The 18,547-nt window shown below is 51.1% G+C and overlaps 1 long non-coding RNA gene across 1 annotated transcript in view; it reads right to left on the bottom strand.

Annotated features, from left to right (window-relative positions):
- Positions 1 to 1,545: 1,545 nt before the first annotated feature.
- LOC139155477 (uncharacterized) overlaps positions 1,546 to 18,547 on the bottom strand; it is a 297,390-nt gene continuing 280,388 nt past the window's right edge. Inside the window, exon 4 of the long non-coding RNA XR_011557073.1 lies at positions 1,546 to 1,683. This is a non-coding gene — a long non-coding RNA (uncharacterized lncRNA). The remainder of the gene's footprint in view (positions 1,684 to 18,547) is intronic.

Consider the following 18,547-nt stretch of genomic DNA (forward strand, 5'->3'; position numbering starts at 1 on the left):
TTTAGGGGTGGTCAGGCAATTGCTGAGATAAGGAGGGTCTGTCACCTGAGCTGGTTAGAGGAATTGGAGTGGAAAAACTGCTAGTGCTGGAGCAAAAATCAGTGATTTGTTGCCATGGTGACTTAAACCTTTCCTCTCACTCTGATACAGATGTTGGCAGTTCAGGGGGAAAGGTGTAGCATACAAGTTCCTGAGAGTAGCTGGTAATCAGAGGGAAATTAATGGGGAACAAGGCCCCAAATAATAGTCCCTCAGTCCTATCAGGACTGGAGCAGGGCCAAGGCCCTGAGAGCATCTGCACAAAGACAAATTCCTTGTGTGTCCAATCACACTTGCCCATAAAGAATTCTATTCTATTCTATTCTATTCTATTCTATTCTTTATTGCTCCTGCCATCCAGTCAGAGGCAGTAAAGCTTGAAAACTGACAGTTGAATCAAGGAAACCTCAAACTCATGTGCAATGACAGATGAAAAGTAGAGATATCAGCTAATGAAGCTATCAATCTGAGGATTGAACAAGATGACCTCTGTCCAGACTGAAGACTGAGGGAAATAGGACAGAAGTGCCCCTCAGTATTTAAATTACCAGTCTCAGTCCTCATCTGATTGGGCAAGATCAACCCATTCTGGATTATAGTTCCACCTACTGTGGAGAACAATATGTATTAGTATCTGTATTATGCAACTTGAATTGAGTCAAAAAGACCCCATTGACTTAAAAAATGTAGACAGTGCTCTATGTTCCTCATGGGAAGATTCAATAAAATAAGGAAAAGATCTAATGTGAGAAGATATCTGGTTTGGCTCTGCCTTATTATGAAGCATCCAATCTTTCATTCTTCTCCTTCTTCTTCATTATCCTTGTCCTTGTCCTCATCATCCCTCTCCCCCACTCTTCCAAGAGGAAAAATACACAATGTTGTCCACAGGTAATCACAATGGATTATTAAAATTGGTGAAATGTGTACTTCTTAACTTGCTGTTCTCCAAACTTCACAATGACACCAGCAAAGTTGAGGGTATCTTGTGATCTTCCATAAGAAAGAAAAAAATTACCATATCCAAGAGATGGATATTGTATCTCCCCCTATAATTGGGAATGAGTAATTCATATGTGCAAAGGGAATCTTTACTTTTACTATTTATGATACCCCTTTGCAAACTTCCTCTTGAATCCTCATGTGATTGTTCCCTTAAGATATTTTCCTTCCTTTTTCCCCTTGAACATATCTATAGGCTTATTATCAATTACAATTTTGTCATTGTTTAAGATGAGTTGCTGTTTGATCCAATTAATCAAACGTTTAAAGGAAAAATATATTAAAAATTCTCCATTCCTCCATTATTTATTAGGTTACCTTATATTTTATTATATTTTATTATTTTATATTTTATTTCATCATTTTTAAATTTTACATTGCCACCTATTCACAAATGGATATTATTTTATCTGCCTTAATTTTAGTCCATAAACTTGTTTTTAATTAAATCTTATCATTTCCCAAGAAATTATAGTTGGTAAAATCTTTTGCAGACCAGGCTTTTTTGTTTGGATCTGATGTTTATAATTGCATACAATCCAGTTTCATGTGGTCACATTAAAGAGAACGATATATCTTTTCAGATATTCATCTTCTGTTTTAAAGGGTGAGGCATATGTCCTGTTGTTCATTTACTTAGATCTGGAAAAACAAAAAGTGAACAGTAAAAAAATAAATTTGCATCAGTACATTTTATATAATTCTTTTTTAAACCGATTCATCTGATCTGCAGCAAAATATAACAATTTTAAGAAACCAAACTACATGGACAAGAAAATTCTGAAATGTCAGTATCATCATTTTTATACCAAATGGCTAAAATCACCCAAGTGACTCAACATTTGTTAAATTAATAGCCTGATTGTTAAGTGAATCTGGCTTCCCTATTAACTTTCCTTGGCAGAAGGTCACAAAAGGAGATCACATTGACTTGGAACATAGCAACCATCATAAATATGAATCAGTTGCGAAGCATCTGAATTTTGATCATGTGATCAAGGGAATTGCTGCAAAGGTCACTTTTTTCAGTGTTATTGTAACTTTGAATTGTCACTAAATGAACTGTTGTAAGTCAAAGACTACTTATAAAATGTTCACTACAGAAATGTTTGGTATTTACATGTAAATCACAACACAAATTTGTATTTTACTAATACCATTTGTTATTAATTGCAATTTCAAATGCAAGCTCCATTGTACAATAATATTCCTGTGATCCAAATGAAATTCCTTCCATTCAGAGCAATGGGAGAGAAGTACTATGATTCTAAAACTGAAGACCAGAAGATCCCTCTGTCCTAAGGCTGAAATAAGTGTAAACTGTTATTTAACTTTAGTGGGTTATTTTCAATGATTCGATCATCCTCAGTGTAACAAATTCAATCAGTGTGCACCGTAAGTTTCCAACAGAAAACAAGTAGATTGGGTTTGGTAGTCTCTTGAAATCAATAATATTTCATTTAATGATCACTATTTTACAGATAAAAAGTTGTGAGCATTAAAAACAGCTGCTAAAAACAAAAACACATTTTGACAAGGTCCCACTCGTCATCTTCAGGCTATTGTTTTTTGGCTTTGTGCTTGGGCAAACAAAGTGTGGTCTATGCTACTGTCCCTCTATAAATACTGCTGGGTGGGTGTGGCGTGTTGGCTCAGCTGCTGCAAGCGGGTTGGTTGGTTGTATTGAAACATCCTGATTAGTTGGTGGGGTAACACCTTGAGTAATTGATGTAGTTGATGTATGCAGATTAGTTGATGTTTGCAGATTAGGAATGACATCCTGAGTAGCTGTGGCAGTTGATGTCTGCAGACTAATCTACATTACAAAACAGCTGACTAGCTGAAAGTTGTCAATGGAATTCCTCCTCAGATCCAGCCTCTTCTATAAGTCTCTTTGGATGTGAAAGGTATGAAAACAATTAAGCAGTATACTTTTTTGTTGTGAATACCAAAAAATAGAAATACATTTTTTTTTTACCCTTTGTCAATAATTACTGCTAGATTCTACAGTAATTTATTTCTGATGACAGTTTTTCCATCTTATGCTTTAAAGTTAATACAGTGAACCCTCGAGTTTCGCGTCCTCAAGGATCGCGAAAGGGCTATTTCGCTAGTTTTCAACCCGGAAGTAAACTCCACCATCTGCGCATGCGTGCCCTTCCACGCATGCGTAGATGGTGGAGTTTCCCCGCCGGGCAGAGGCTTCCCTGGGTCTTCCCCCTCTTGCCCCGGTAAGACCCCAGCGGCGCTGGGCTGGAGCGCGAGCTTGGGGCAGCCTAGCTCCGCTTCCCAGCTGGGAAGCGGAGCCGGCAACAGCGTGGGCGGGCGGGCGGGCGGCGCGCGCGAGCTTGGGGCAGCCTAGCTCCGCTTCCCAGCTGGGAAGCGGAGCCGGCAACAGCGTGGGCGGGCGGGCGGTGCGCGCGAGCTTGGGGCAGCCTAGCTTCACTTCCCAGCTGGGAAGCGGAGCCGGCAACGCGCGCGCGCTTGGGGAAACCCCAGATCCGCTCCCCAGCTGGGGAGCAGCCCCAGCAACGCGCGCGCGCTTGGGGAAACCCCGGCTCCGCTCCCCAGCTGGGAAGCGGCCCCAGCAACGCGCGCGCGCTTGGGGAAACCCCAGATCCGCTCCCCAGCTGGGGAGCGGCCCCAGCAACGCGCGCGCGCTCCCCAGCAACGCGCTGCGGGCGGCGGTGGAAGTAAAAACACCATCTGCACATGCGCAGATGGTGTTTTTACTTCCGCACCGCTACTTCGCGAAAAATCGATCATCGCTTGGGGTCCTGGAACGGAACCCTCGCGATGATCGAGGGTTCACTATACTTGTTCTGATAAGTTCTTTTTTGGTTGTGTGTGTGTAAAATTGCTTATTTTTTCTCCACTCATAAATACATACATTTTTCATATACCTTCAACTTTCAATACAATACAATAATTTTCCATTTCCTTTTGGTAAATATCATTGAACAAGTGCTACCTCCTTAACTTTTGTCAACTGGATGACCCAATATAACAATTTTTAATATCCTTATTAAAATTTATCATGCTATTAGCTGTTAGATCTCATCAATTGCTTTAAAAAGAAATGCTGTTCATTACTTTTGGTAGTGTTTTCTCTGCTTTAGCATTTCCTAATTGAAGGGGGGGGGCTGTCAGCCTAGATATACAATCTATTTGAGGTCATGAAAACCCAGCAGGAGGGACACATTTTAAATTAGTGCAGGTTTTATGTCTGGAAATAGCACTTATGATTGCCTTGCCTACCTTGAATGATCAAGCTTGTTTGCTTATTTACCATATTTTTGGGAATATAAGATGCACTGGAGCATAAAATGCATCTTAGTTTTGGGAAAGGAAAACAAGGAAAAACAAATCTGCCTCTGTCTCCCAGCAATTTCCCTCCCAGCAAACAGCACAGATGATATACACTGTTTGCTGTGTATTTTTGCGCATCCGGGTCTAATAATAGAAATAGCAAAGAATTGGAGAAATGTATATTGCGGCGCAGTCGGAGTAACAGTCGGACACAAGGTGTGGGTATAAATAGGGTCACTTTTATTAAACCAACTTAATTAACTATTAACCAAATAAACCCCACGTGACCTGCAGGGGTGCATAACTCAAATGGGGGCGGAGTTAACTTTCCAGCAACCTCAACTGAGCAACTCTAAGGCGAAAGCACCTTGCCGGATGCAGGGTCAGGTAAACTTACACCTGCCCCCTGCCCCTTGCCACGCCCCCACGGCGTATGGGATGGCTCACCACTGGTCTCTGATAATCCCCAGGCACCGAGCCACAGGAGCGACCCCCTCCCCGAACCCAGGCCGGTCGAGCCCTGTAATCCGAGAAGGAAATCGCCCCTCACCTCAGTAGAGGTGCCCCTAAAGGAGATCACACAGTTGCTGCTTACGCCCATTTCCACCCCCTATCGGCTGTCCCCCCCAGTGACCTTGAGGGGGGGAGGGGTACTAGCTGGTGGGTCCACCCCCTAACCACACTCCCACGCACAGAGTGGAGTAGGCGAAAAAACAGCCACCGCTCGGCCATTTTGCTGTGGCTGCAAAAAATTCCTACTCGGCCCCCCGAGGGGCGACCCATCATATGCACCCTGTAACAGAGGGAGGGCGGGCGGGTGTCTCACGCTGCCGGGCAAAAGAGAAACTGTGCCACGAGGCAGCCCCTTTTATAGGGCTGCCTCCTCCTGCCCGGCCAATGGGTGCCCCGCGCACCCCAAGACACGTCACTGTGGCCCCCGGGGATGACGTGGGGGCTGCAGGCACCACCCCCAACATGGCGGCCTCATTCCCCGGCCACGCCGCAACCCGCGCCGGCGGGTAAGTTGCCAGTGGCATTGCGGCGCAGTCGGAGTAACAGTCGGACACAAGGTGTGGGTATAAATAGGGCCACTTTTATTAAACCAACTTAATTAACTATTAACCAAATAAACCCCACGTGACTTGCAGGGGTGCATAACTCAAATGGGGGCGGAGTTAACTTTCCAACAACCTCAACTGAGCAACTCTAGGGCGAAAGCTCCTTGCCGGGTGCAGGGTCAGGTAAACTTACACCTGCCCCCTGCCCCTTGCCACGCCCCCACGGCGTATGAGATGGCTTGCCACTGGTCTCTGATAATCCCCAGGCAGCGAGCCACAGGAGCGACCCCCTCCCCGAACCCAGGCCGGTCGAGCCCTGTAATCCGAGAAGGAAATCGCCCCTCACCTCAGTAGAGGCGCCCCTAAAGGAGATCACACAGTTCCTGCTTATGCCCATTTCCGCCCCCTATCGGCCACAGCAGGGGGTGAAATTATGAATTTATTCCCCCTGCTCCCCCCCTGCACATGAATGTGCAGGCACCTCTGCAGGTCCGCTATGAATTTGTCATTCCCCTTGTCTGTTAAATGTACCCCATCCTGTCTATATATCAGAGCATCTATCTGGGATGCTCTGATATCGGGGTGGTCTATCACTCCACCCCCCGACTGGAGTACCCATTTCTTAACTGCTCTGTTGACCCTCTTCCTAGCCCCATCTACCGCCTTAGGGTTTACAGCATGCCGCCAGCACCTTCATGGCAAAATGTTGGACCATAAAACTCGGGTGTCCGGCCACCACTGCCAAATCACCTGTAAGCCATCCCAAGTGTGCCACAACAAATCTACGCCCGTTATTGATCCAAGGTCGTTACCTCCTACGTGTAAAACCAACCATCCCAGCACCCCGTGCACCTTCCCACTGTTGAATAACAGGGGAAGTAAATTAAACCACCGCAAGCCTTGATGGCCCAACCATTGAACAGACACAGGCTGGTCAAACTCCAAATGCGTGCCGGGCATCGTCTCCTGGGCCCTCCTCTCGGCCCAGTATACCATGCTGTGGCCACACATCAGGATCCTGTGCGCACCCTGTGTGTTATCTAAAGAAGGGAGGAATCAAAGCAGCGTCAGAAGTGGTGGCGCAGCCGCGCCCTGTCCCGCCCTACTCACCTAAGGGCGGATGTAAGTCTGGAAGGCCGCCGATCGCCATCGGCCCACTGCACGGATGTCCGGCGTGCTGAAACCTTCCTCTGCTGCAAAGGAAGCTGCACCGATCCTAAAAGAGTGAGTCCCGTAACGCTTGGGGTCCAGGCCCAGCCGGGCCAGGGCCTTAGTCATTACTGCCCAGAACTGGTACCTGGTGAGAGGTTCCCCAGAGGAGTGACAGAAAAGCGGACCCGGTTCCTTGCCCCTAAGGGCCCAGTATGCTGAAATCGCCCGTACTGGGCACTCCCTCTTGTTGCTAGTGCGGGAAAGCTTAACCGTAATGCCCCGTCCCTTTTGATCGGTCTTGGAATGTCGCAGCCATAGGAATACCGAGCCCCGCCTAAATCTGATATCTCTTGCAGACAGCCCGAGCTGTTGAACCTAGATGCCGCTAAAACCTCACTAATACGAAAAGCTCCGAAGAACAATATAACCGCGGCCGCACGGTAAAGTGCCACCTCGTACTGAGAGCGGCATAGCCCGTCCCACAAGCCGCACAGCCCCTTTAGGTGAACTAGTTTAAGGGGACGCCTCCTGTCACCCCGGGCCGGACCCCTCTCCCTAATCCAGCCCTCCAGTGTTTTCCTAACCCTGAAGTCCCCTGTGGTGTCTGAGAAGCCCCGGGACTTGGCTATAAAAGCCAAGCCTGCGAGTTTGCCCCGTATTGTTCGGGCGGACAACCCCCGATGTCTGCTAAGAGCACAGAACTCGAGTAAGTGCTCTACCGGGGCAGGCCATAGCTGATCGTATCTCCTAAGGTGACGAAAAGCCCAAAATTCCCTACCTGCCCGCTGGTATGACCTCCTGGTGCTTGCTGCTATGGACATGTCCATTGCCCTGTTTACGTCGGCCCTCCAATCAGCCACAGGTGATGGGGGGCTGCCTCCGGGTGCTCCTTGGCCTGTGGGGCAAGCAGCCGGAACCTAGCCAACTGCCCCCTTGATAGTGCGTCAGCCACCCCGTTCCTAATACCCGGGACATGGTGCGCGCGAAAAAGCATGTTATGCGCCAGGCACTTCACCACCATATGTCGAACCAGCCCCATCACCCTCTCGTTTTTGGAGGAAAGTATGTTGACCACATGTACGACTGCCATGTTATCGCACCAGAAATGTACCGTCTTCCCGGCGAAACTATGGGACCAAAGCTCGATTCCCACGACAATTGGGAACAGCTCCAGGAATGTCAAATCCCTGCAAACGCCGTATCCCACCAATCGTGTGGCCAGTCCGCCCTAAACCATCTATCCTTCCATATTACTCCCAAACCAGTCGTCCCTGCCGCGTCAGATTTCACCTGGATGTCCCCTCTCAAAAGCATGTCTTGTCTCCAAAAGGAAACCCCATTATATGTGTCTAAGAATTGTTGCCATACCCCTAGATCCTTCCTAATGCTAGCCGTCAAGCGGATCCTGTGGTGTGGCTTACTCAGGCCCACTGTCGCCCTGTAAATCTATACATAAATACCCTACCCAGCGCTACCACTCGACAAGCGAAATTCAACAATCCGGCTAGCTCCTGAACCTGCTTAAGAGTCACCCTTCTGGCGGCTCGAATAACCCTAACTGAGTCCCTAAGCCTAGCCAGCTTGTCCTCAGGTAGCCTACATGTCTGCGCTACCGAATCTACCTCAATGCCTAGGAATGTGAGCCTGGTGGTGGGCCCCTCAGTCTTTTCATGGGCTAGAGGCACGCCCAGATCACCGCACAATTCCTGAAATCCTGCCATCCCCCGTTGGCATTCGTCAGAGCCAGCCGGCCCTGCGAAAAGAAAGTCATCTAAATAATGGACAACTGACCGAATCCCCGTGCCCTTCACCTGGGCCCACTCTAGGAACGAACTAAACTTCTCGAACAAAGAACATGAAACCGAACAACCCATTGGCAGGACCCTGTCTACAAAGAAGCCCCCCTCAAACTGAAAACCTAGGAGGTCAAAATCCTCGGGGTGAATCGGTAATAGACGAGAGGCCGACTTAATATCACATTTGCCCATCAGGGCCCCAATTCCACAGTCTCGTACCATTGAGACGGCCTTCTCAAAGGGGGTATAGTGCACTGAGCACAGCTCCCCAGGGATGTGATCATTTACCGATTCACCCGGAGGGAAAGACAGATGATGAATGAGCCTGAACTCCCCGGCTGCTCTCTTGGGCACCACTCCCAGGGGGGATACCTGCAAGGAGGGCAGGGGCGGCCCCGAAAAGGGGCCCAGCACCCGGCCCTCCTGCACCTCCTTCAAAATCTTCTCTCGTACCACATACTCCATGCCAACTAAAGACCTCAAATTGTCCGCAAGGCAGGCCCTCCTAGGCCCCTTGTACGGAATCCGAAAGCCCTCTGAAAAACCTGCCATCAAAAACTCGGCCTCTCTCCTTGGTCGATAGCCGATAAGTCTCTCCTGCAACCTTTCCAACCTAACGGGGGTTGGGCCCCTTAGCTTGAGCTCCTCCCGACTGGGGTTTAGAGGGGCCCCCCGTGTCCTTGTTGCCGCCTCCCCCCTGCCTCTGTAGCATGCTGAAGTTGGGTGTCTGCCATTGCACAAAGCGCATGCGTGGCGAAAGCGGCAAACTGGCCGTGAACAGGCTCCCCTGGCGCCGTACTCGTAACAGTACGGCGGGATCCGAAAGGACGAACCTGACCCGCTATGCTGTGTAGAGCCTTGTGTCACTGAACCCACTGCAGGGCGGGGGAGGGTTGCTTCTTTTCCTTGGGTGAGCAGCAGGTGGCCAGTGGGCGTCCGCCGCTGGCCGGGGTAGCTGCTTGCTGCGTGGCCTGCAGCCACAGATCATTATGCCTCATGTCCCAAGGCCAGTGCCTATTGTGTGCGGCGAATCTCCGAAACGTCTCATCGTACTGCTTCCATGCCTCCCCCCCAAACTCCTGGTACGCCTTCAAGATCATATTCATATAAAGTATAAGTTCGTGGGTCTTGTGTACGTCATCTTCCACTACCACTGAATGGTAAGCCAAGAAGGCATACGCCCACGCCAATATTCCCTTATCCATTTTAGTGTCCTTCGGTTCATCGGCCCCTTTCTTGCTATCCTTGTCCTTGTCGGACTTCTCCGGTAACAAAATACTGAAGATATCCACGTAAGCCCCACGCCAAATTTTTCGTTTAAGGGCCTGTGACATATGCATACTCAGCGTGGTGTCAGGGAGGCCAGGGGCGAAAGGGTTATCACTATCACCCCCAAAGGAGTCGGTGGAGTCCGTGGTGGTTGACTCAGAGCTGTCCTGCGATGTGTCCCTTCTCTTCCTGCCCTGTTTTGTCACCTCTCGCCTGCGCCGCCTCCCCCAAACCTGGGCTGCCGTGCGCGATCGCCATGTTCTGTGTGCCCTATGTGTAGTGCGTTTGACAGCCTGCAGCCTGACTCGTGGCCCCCTTGGACGGGACCAGCGATGCTTACGTACAGGGCACTCACCCCAATGTGAAGAGTCATCATCGGCATCCTCGGAGCAGGAGACTGTCCTGCTTACCCGCTTCCTCTTGTGCTTCTTCTTAGCGCGATGCTCTGCTCGCTCCTTCTGGGACCTCTCCTCCGATTCTGAGGAGCTACGCGTCCCCTCCGCGCTTGTGGCACCTGCGGCCCCTGCCTGTCGGGGCCTTCCCCTCTTCTTTGGCCGCTCATCCAGTTTCTTGAGTAAAGCAGATAGGAGTTGTGAGGAAACAGCAAGAGAATCATACCCTGCACCCTCCTTCCCAGGAGTCCTCCCTGCAGGTGACCCCTCCTCAGACAAGCTAAGCTCTGAGGCACTGGGCTCCCCTTCCCCTGTAACCTCAGTCATCCTTCCATGTGGCCCTCGAGGAGGGGCCCGCCCCTGGCGGCGGCCTCCCGCTCCTGGGGGTGGCCCCCGATGCTTCGCCGCCCTTCCCCTTGTTACTACCGCCCCCCTGGAGCTGCCTTCACACCCATGCCGCTCGGCCTGCCAAGCCCCAGAGGCCTCCACCCATGCCCTCTTAGGGGCCCTCTTGCGTCCCGTACGCCGGGGCTCGTTGGGGGAGGTGCCCTGCTCGCTGGCCCCCTCCCTCGCTCCCCACCGCTGGCTGCTTCCCTTTGCCCTGCTGCCTCGCGCCATCGCCGCCACAACCACCCCCGAGAGACAATCTGGCCCCCAATAGCCTCCAATCCGCTGCTCTCCGCCCTCCGCCGGCCTGCTCAGGCTCCGCTCGCCGGCTGCGCAATCCGTGAACATCTCCGGCCTCCGGGCCTGTCCCTCGCTGCGCGATGACTCCTCGTGCTGCAGGGCATTCTCACGCTGCTGGGCAAAAGAGAAACTGCGCCACGAGGCAGCCCCTTTTATAGGGCTGCCTCCTCCTGCCCGGCCAATGGGTGCCCCGTGCACCCCAAGACACGTCACTGCGGGCCACCCCCAACATGGCAGCCTCCTTCCCCGGCCACGCCGCAACCCGCGCCGGCGGGTAAGTCGCCAGCGGCATTCTCTACAATTTAAAAGAAGATACAACAACACTAAGCCTCTTCAGATCAAGCATTTATTTTAAAAAGTTTTTTTCATTTTGTTAAGTTGTCTAGAAAAAATAATAAAGCAGTCTTTAAAAAATATGTCTAATAATTTGAACATTGTATAGGCATTTATAGTTATTGACTTATCTCCTTGCAGCATACAACAAATAGCCAGTTTCAACACAATGTGATTAGCACAAGAAATAAAATTCTGCCTTCCCTCTCCCTGACAGTGATTTGCCTCCATCACTTACATTTTAACATATGGGTTTGCCTGCAGCTTCAATCAATCAGCTGAGGGTTGAAAGGCATATAATCAGTGGCTTATGCTAATCAGGCTATGGGCTGCTTGCTGCAAGGAGGTAAATTGCTGGGAGGAAGAAACCAAAAGGTGTGGGTACTGGGGGACTACAGCAACCATGTTTTCACCCTCTTTTGCAGTGGTAAAAGGTGCATTTTATAATCCACTTCTATCCCATCACAATCTAGAGACAGTTAGCTGCTTATATATATAAAAACGAAGTATAACAGCCTCATTACAATCAACTGTAAATATAGTAAAGCAACAGAACAGACTAAGTGGTCTTTATATTAATCTGTTCTCTCTCATCCAGATCTGATGGTTTCCAGACATCAGCAAAGGATATTGAGACCATTTTCCTCAAAGCCTAGAGTAGAGGATCACAGTTGCATCTGTTGCTTTGCTGCTTCGTAACAGACTGATTAGAAGGGAAAAGGCCAGAATAGTTCATCATGCAGAGGTCATTCACTTGATAGCTTCTTTTCTGCATGTAGTTCATAGAAGGATTTAAATTTCTTGCAAAATAATCCAGTTTTCAATACAACATTTTAGAATTGCTCTAATGCATAAGTATTAATGTTGTATTCTTATTTAGCTTTTACAAACAAAATTAGAAAACAGACTGTATACAGATTCTCCCACCCTCTGAGTTAACAATAATCCTAGAAAAGGAGTTTCAGAGAAAATTATTTACACAAACAACTCACTACCACTAATTTAAGACTGATCAGATATCATGATAGTAATGATTGAAGGCACCCAGTTTCATTTCTTCAAGGAGGAAGAGGACGTTCCACTCTCTGTAGTCTCACATTCCGCTCACCTCAAAGGGAAGAAACCCTGCAGGGCCACTCTTGTATTTTCTGTGCCATATGATATGTACTGTCAATTTTAGTTTAAAAAGTTAAAGTGAGAGCATGCTTACAAAAGTTTGTTTTGGGAAAACCAAGTGCATTTAACTGAACCATATTTGTTACTATTTTAGATGTAAGATGTTCTTCTCCCCCTGAAATTCAAAATGGTCAGATTGTTGGTGACATAAAGGAGAAGTATTTCCCCCAAGAGAAGGTGTATTATCAATGCAACACAGGTTATACTTTTCTTGGATTTTCTTTCATTACATATTTGAAGAAACGTTGGGAACAACAACTACCACATTGTACAGGTATTTGTACAGATCTTCACTATGTAGAACTGAAGTTAAAATTGGAAATGAAATTGTTTTTATTTCACTGGCTCTTTCATGTTATTTTGAAAGTCCTTTCAAACTTTTTCAATATTATATTATATACCAATATTGTATAAAATGCTATAATTGTAAAATTTAATGTACCAGTTGAATTGTGAAAGTGTAAATGTATAGATGAGATGGTTATGAGTACATAGGAAATAGACGGTAGGTGTGCTTATGCACGGTTCTTCCAGACCTCTTAAGAATGGGGTGAGGTCAATAGTAGATAGTCTAAGGTTAAGAATTTAGGGATTTGGGGAAGAAAGCACAGAGTCAGGCAGTTTATTCCAGGCATTGATCCCTCTGTTGCTTAAGTCCTATTATCTGCAATCGAGTTTGGAGCAGTTTACCTTAAGTTTGTTTCTATTGTGTGCTCGTGTATTGTTGCAGTTGAAGCTGAAGTAGTTACTGATGGATAGGACATTGTAGCAGATAATTTTATCTGCTAAACTTATGTCAAACATAAGGGGATGTAGTTCTAAATTGTCTAAGCCCAAAATTTCAAGTATGGTGGCATAAGATATTCTGTTGCAAACAGAGGAGTGGGGGACTCTTCTCATGAAATATCTCTGGACATTCTCAATTGTATTAATGTCCGATATGTAATGTAGGTTCCAGACAGATATGCTGTAGTCAAGAATTGGTCTAGCAAATGTTTTGTATGCTCTAGTTAAAATTACAATATTACCAGAAAAGAAGTTATGCAAGATTATCGCCGGCTGACTTACCGGCCCACGGCGCTTTTGCGGAAGGGCCGGGCAGACTCGGACCCTTCCATGGCGGCTGCCATTTTGTTTTCGGCCGAAATCTCGCGAGGCGAGATTTCGGCCGGGAATGCCTTGCCCACGTGGCTGGGCATGACGTGGGGTCCGGGCGGGGCTTGCTGGCCCTATTTAAGGGCAGCGGGCCTTGAAGCAGGCCTTTTCGCCCCGGACCCATCACACGAGCAGACACTCGGCTGAGTGCTGCTCCGACGCCATTTTGGGTTGCCCTCGTGTCGCGGCCGCCATTTTGTGGCCGGCAGAGGGAGCGAAAAGTTGTCAGCAGCTCGGTGAACTCGATCAGAGCTCAGCTTCTACAAGAGGATCCCCCTCGGGCCCGAGGGGGACTGGTAACCTCCTCCCGGCCGGGAGGAGGGCGCGGTTGGGTGGTTTGGCTTCTGGGGTCCCCGGTCCTGGGTTGATTGGAGGCCGGCTTTAAGGCCTTAAGCGGCCTGCCCGTGAGGGGAAGCTTACTCTTTTGGGCCTCGGAAAGGGGGCCTGGGGGTTTGCAAGGGCTTCTCCCTTTACGTTAATTAACGCCAGGTAGTGGCCCAGTGGTGGGGACGCTTGCCTGCCACTCAGAAGGTTGAGAGTTCAATTCTAGGTAGCAGCTGAGGTTGCTCCCTGCATCCTAGATTTTAAGGATTTGGGATGGCTCCGAAGAAGAGGCCTGCTACTGCCCCTATGGCTCCGCCGGCTGCGCGTCCCAGGAGGGCCCTTAGGCCTTCTGCCCGGGCTCGGGCCAGTAGGGAGGGGCCTACGGGGGTGGTCCCCAAGCAAGGGGGGGTGGTTTCGTTGCCTCCTGCCCCTCAACCTGATCTTTCTCCTGCCATGTCTTGGGCCAGGGTGTTGGAGAGGCTCGACGAGCTCGAGCAGTGGAGAAGTGGTTCGGGCTCCGGAGGGTCCCTTGATCAAGTTCCTGCGGCGTTGGGAAGAGATCCCGTGGCGGCCCAGGCTGGGCAGATGGCTCCTGCTGGACGACAGGCCCCGGCAGGGCCGATGGCGGCTTTCCCGGGCCCCGCAACAATGGGCCCCCCGTGGATGTCATCAACCCCGTACGGGGCAGGTGAGGCTGCACCACACACTACACCGCTGTCCTTTCTTCCTTCACCCACCCCGGGGTTTCCCCCGGCGGGGGTTGGGAGTGGGTCCAGTTTTTTGGGGTCTTCCACGGGCACCTGCGGGCAGGTCTGGGCACAGCCGGTTCCTCCTTCGGGGCCGCTGGCGGCTGGCCCTGCTCCGCTGCCCGGGCCGGGTCCTACGGGGATACCTGCGGTGCCCGGGGCAGGGGGGTGGGTTCCTCCAGCCCCTGCGGTTATGCCCCCGCTCCCTGTCTTGCCCTAGCCCCACGGTGCGGGAGTTTTTGGTGTTGCGGCCAACACGGTATGGGACCCGTTCGCTTGCATTAAAGCAGGGGCCATCCCGTGCGGGTTGCCGTCCACCCCTTTAGGATGCCACCTTCACCCTTCGGTGAAGGAGGCTATATGGCGGGGAGAATACGTGGATCTTTTTTCGCTTTTGAACCGAGAGGTTCCTAAGCAGGAGAAAGAGATTGTCCTGAGGGAGAAAACGAAGAAAACCAAAGTAACGAAATGCTTCAGCTCCTGGCTGTATGCTTTTCTTACTTATGGGTCTGTGGTGATTCAGAGGCAGCCGGCTATGGCCTCTGCCATGTTTAAATATATAGATTTGATTGCCAGGGCCCACTTCGAATATAAGGGCACCATATGGCGCCATTATGATAAAGGCTTTCGTATGAGGATGGCGGTAGAGCCTAACTTGCCTTGGGATATGGTGGTTCCGGACCTTTGGTTCCGGGCCACGCATATGTCTGGGAAGGAAGGGTGTGAGCGTACGGATAGTGGGCACTTCATGGAGGAGGAGCCTGGCGCGGCTTTGCCGGCCAAGGCGACTCCTGGTGTGGCTGGCAAGGGGGCCTCGCCCGCTTGTCATGAGTTTGCTGCAAAAGGGGCGTGTTTTCGTCCCTTTTGTAAGTACAAGCATGCCTGCGGGAATTGTGGGGGGTCCCATGCAGCTTCAGTCTGTCCCTGCCCCAAGAAAGGGGCGGAAAAGAAGGGCGGGGGTCCAGGAAAACCTTCCCCACCAGCTGGGGGAAAAGGGGCCCAGCCCAATTAATGTTTCTGTGCTCGAGGGTTGGTTGGTCGACTACCACCCTCGCCCGAGAGCCGAGTTGCTCTTGAGGGGCTTCTCCGAGGGATTTAGGATCCCTTATGTGGGCGTTAGGAAGGCTTTCATGTCAGAGAACCTCAGGTCGGTTGTCGGACATGAGGACATTGTTCGGGCTAAGATTCGGAAGGAGGTTGCTGAGGGCAGGGTCCTTGGGCCTTTCCTGGAGCCGCCCTTTTCGAATCTTAGAGTGTCCCCCCTGGGGGTGGTCCCCAAAAAGGCGAGCGGTGAATTTAGGTTGATTCACCATTTGTCTTTTCCAAAAGGGGAGTCAGTGAATGACTTCATTCCTGACGAACTTTGTTCAGTCCGGTACGCATCCTTTGATGCGGCCGTGGCCATGGTTAGGGAGTGTGGGGTGGGAGCCCTTATGGGTAAATGCGACATTAAGTCGGCATTCCGGCTCCTCCCCATTCACCCAGGCGACTTCGAGCTTCTGGGCTTCCATTTTGAAGGTGGGTTTTATGTGGACAGGGCATTGCCTATGGGCTGCTCTGTTTCCTGCTCCCTTTTTGAGAGCTTCAGTACCTTCCTGGAGTGGGTGCTCAGGAGGCGTAGTGGCCTGGGTTCGGTCGTTCATTACCTTGATGATTTCTTGATGGCCGGGCCGGCGCACTCGGAGCAATGCTTTGCTTTGATGCGGGACTTCGAAGCCCTTTGTGCTCAATTGGGGGTGCCTTTAGCCCCTGAGAAGACCGAAGGCCCTGCCACCAGGATTACCTTCCTCGGTATTGAATTGGATTCGGAGGAGCAATCTTCCAGATTGCCCCTGGATAAGTTGATTAAAATTAGGACCAAGCTTGAGGCGGTCTTGGGCTGCAGGAAGGTTACTCTTCGGCAGCTCCAGGAATTGGCCGGGATCCTTAATTTTGCCTGTCGGGTAGTGGTGCCAGGCAGGGCTTTTTCTCGCCGGTTGTATGATGCGATGAAGGGGCTACGTTTGCCCCATCATCGTACCCGCTTATGCGCTGGGGTCAGGGCTGACCTCTGCGTGTGGCGGGAGTTTTTGGAACGTTTTAACGGGTTGTCTTTCTGGCGGCACGAGCTTCTTTTGGAAGCGGAGCTGCAGCTGTGTTCCGACGCCGCAGGGACTTGCGGTTTTGGGGTAGTGTTAGGTGACCAGTGGTGCTGGTCGGCATGGCCTCCGGAATGGAGTGCCTGTTCATTGGTTAAGGACTTGACCTTTTTGGAGCTTTTCCCCTTGATAGTGGCCTTAGAGCTCTGGGGAGAGCAGTTCAGGGACAAGACCGTGCATTTTTGGTGTGACAATCTACCGGTTGTGCATGTTGTGAACGCCCTGTCCTCTAAGAGTGACAGGGTAATGCGGCTTGTCCGCCATTTTGTGCACAGGTCCTTGTCTCTGAACGCATTGTTTTTGGCCAGGCACGTCCCGGGGCTAGATAACGGGGTGGCTGACGCCTTGTCCCGTGGTCAGTTGTCCAGGTTTCGGACCCTGGCCCCGTGGGCCCGAGAGTCGCCAGAGGTGTTTCCAGCCCACCTGTGGAGCCTGGGCGGGCTCCCGAGAGCTGGAGAGACGAGGCCTCCAGGGCGATCGCCTTATCTGTAGCACCTGGCACCCTGCGAGCCTACCAGCGTGCAGGTAAGGAGTTTGGGGATTTCAGGCAGGGTAGGGGTTACCCCCATAGCTGGCCTGTCCCGGTTGAGCACCTAGCTGAATTTTGTGTTCTGCTGAAGGGGCGTGGCCTTTCAGTTAGGACTATCAGGTCTAGGTTAGCCGGCCTCGCCTTTCTGTCCAAGGCGGGGGGGTTTAGTGATTTTTCGGGTGATTTTCGCATCCGGAGGATGCTGGAAGGCTGGGTGCGGGAGCGACAGGGGTTCCCTTCTGACACTCGTCAGGCCCTGACGGTTCAGCAGCTGTCTTTGATTAATCAGGCATTTGACAGTCTGTGTGCCTCTCTGTACGAGGCCCGTCTTTTTAGGGCAGCGACTTGTGTTATGTTTTTTGGGGCCCTCAGGGTCAGCGAGGCAATGGCCTCCTCGCAGTCTGACTTGTCGCTCCGTGCTTTCCAGCTCACTGATCTGGCCTTTAGGCAGGGGGGTGTCTCCCTTTTGGTGAGACATTCCAAGACAGATCAGTTACACAGAGGGGTTAGAATTGAGCTTAGCGCAGCCACCGATCAGTCTGTATGCCCGGTGGCTGCTTTGCAGCATTTTTGTGGCTTGCGGGGATCAGGGCGTGGGTACCTTTTTCAACACCAGGATGGCACCCCCCTGACCCGGTATCAATTCTGGGCGGTAGTGTCGAAGGCAATGGCTCAGGTAGGCATGGATCCCGCCGGCTACGGAACGCATTCGTTCCGTATCGGCGCCGCCACTAGCGCGGCACTTTCTGGTTTCCCGGCCCAACGGATTCAGGAGATTGGCCGCTGGCGGTCAGCGGCATATTTGGGTTATGTTAGGCCCGCTGAGGATTCTGGGCAGGGTTTAGGCTAGGTAACCTCTCTGTGTGTGTCCTCTTCCAGGTTCCCAGTCCAGGCAGAAACAGACGGCGCTGCTGTGTGGCCACAGCATGGTCTTCTGGGCCGGCCGCTCAGCAGCCAGAAGCGCCATTGGGACCCAGCTGTCGTTGGGACGGTGGGTCAATGTTGTTTGGATGGGCCGGAGGGGTATGCGGTGGGAGGGGCTCCTACCGACGTTGCTGGGTACTCAGCATCTCAGGGCGGTACCCGGCGCTGCTGGGCGGGCGGCTACCCAGGGTCGCGCCCAGATGGGACTGGGTGGTCGGCAACCCATAGCCGCACCCAGATGGCTGGTCTTGCACCTCGGTGGCAATGACCTGTGCCTGCTTGGTGGTCTTCCATTGATCATCCAGGCGCGCGAAGACCTGCGGTGGCTTCGCACGGTATGGCCCACCACGCAAGTGGTGTGGTCAGAGATCCTCCCAAGGATCGTTTGGAGGGACGCCATTTCCCTTAGGGCCATACACCGGGTCAGGCGTAGGGTGAATAAGGCCGTGGGAAAAACAGTCAAGGAATTAGGTGGGGTTGTAGTGGCCCATCCCCTCATCACCGTAGATCGGCCGTGG

The sequence above is a fragment of the Erythrolamprus reginae genome, unplaced genomic scaffold (genome assembly GCF_031021105.1).
Source record: "Erythrolamprus reginae isolate rEryReg1 unplaced genomic scaffold, rEryReg1.hap1 H_21, whole genome shotgun sequence".
In the NCBI taxonomy this organism is placed as follows: Eukaryota; Metazoa; Chordata; class Lepidosauria; order Squamata; family Dipsadidae; genus Erythrolamprus; species Erythrolamprus reginae.